This window comes from Seriola lalandi, unplaced genomic scaffold (assembly GCF_002814215.2).
Source record: "Seriola lalandi dorsalis isolate HSWRI2012SDOR001 ecotype SW California unplaced genomic scaffold, Sedor1 jcf7180001957507, whole genome shotgun sequence".
NCBI lineage: Eukaryota > Metazoa > Chordata > Actinopteri > Carangiformes > Carangidae > Seriola > Seriola lalandi.
Window position 1 is genome coordinate 1 of NW_019428176.1, and position 1,116 is coordinate 1,116.

A 1,116-nucleotide genomic window follows, 5' to 3' on the forward strand; every position below is an offset into this window, starting at 1 on the left:
AGGAGCCCCCTCCTCCCTTTACTCTCAGCTCCCCGACACCGCAGAGATCCAGTTTGCCAGAGAGATGACTGAGATGCAGAGCGAGGTACAACACACACAATATAAAACACACTGAACCTGACGTCACGTTCGCGGGGTCGGAGGTGGCATGAACCTAACGCTCCTTAAAGATATCTGTTATTTTTCTAAAAGAGGAAACAGACAGTGAGAGCTGAGTGACATCTGGACGAAGCACTGACAGGTTGTTTTGTCGTCTCTCAGAGTAAGTACAAGGAGGGCGGCAGGAAGAGCCTCTGTCAGAGTTTCTACTCTCAGCTCCCGGAGACCGCCGACACGCAGTTCGCTAAAACTGTGGCTGAGCTGCAGAGCGAGGTGAGCGGACGTCCTCAGTCCGCCGTGAATCCTTTGTGATGACTTCGTTAATAAAGAAAATGATAAAGATGAAGATTTCTCTCCTTCAGACGAATGTTTTTTTATCTTCAGATGCGCTACAAGGAGGCGGGGAAGAAGGGCGTGAACTCGTGTTTGTACTCTCTTCTCCCGGAGACGTTGGAGACGGCCCACGCCAAGGAAGTGTCCGAGCTCCTCAGCGAGGTACAGTAACTCTCACACACAGGAACATGAATGCTAATAATATTAGCTCAATAAATCAGGAGCCGTGACGATCAGCCTCGTGAAGAGATGATTTTTATATGTTTTAAAGTGTTTGTTTGTCATGTTTGTACTGGCTGTAAATCATGCAAAGACACGTAGAGTCTCAGAATTAAAATATAATAGATGTGGAAATGTCCTCGATGCTTAAATGAGCTTTGTGATCATTATGTTTTTACATGAATCTTCGCTCCTCCTGTCGTGTTTTTTACTTCCTGGTTGCACAGCAGCGTGAAAGTGAAATTAAAAGACCCAGAAGAAGAATAACTCTGCGTTTTCACTCTGGTTCCTGCAGGTGAAGTATAAAGAGGACGGTAAGAAGGAGATGAGCATGAACCTGTACTCGCTGCTGCCCGAGACCATCCACACCCAGCACGCTAAAGAGGCGTCACACCTGCAGAGCGAGGTATTCAAACTTCTTACTGTTTCATGTTAAAGCTGTAATAATTACCTTTCTCTTGATTA

General features: G+C 46.1%; 1 long non-coding RNA gene across 1 annotated transcript; it reads left to right on the forward strand.

The window, feature by feature from the left end:
- Positions 1-260: 260 nt before the first annotated feature.
- LOC147820429 (uncharacterized) lies at positions 261-1,059 on the forward strand. The gene is made up of 3 exons (XR_015437070.1): positions 261-372; positions 484-594; positions 947-1,059. It is a non-coding gene; the product is annotated as an uncharacterized LOC147820429 (long non-coding RNA).
- The last annotated feature ends 57 nt before the right edge of the window (positions 1,060-1,116 follow it).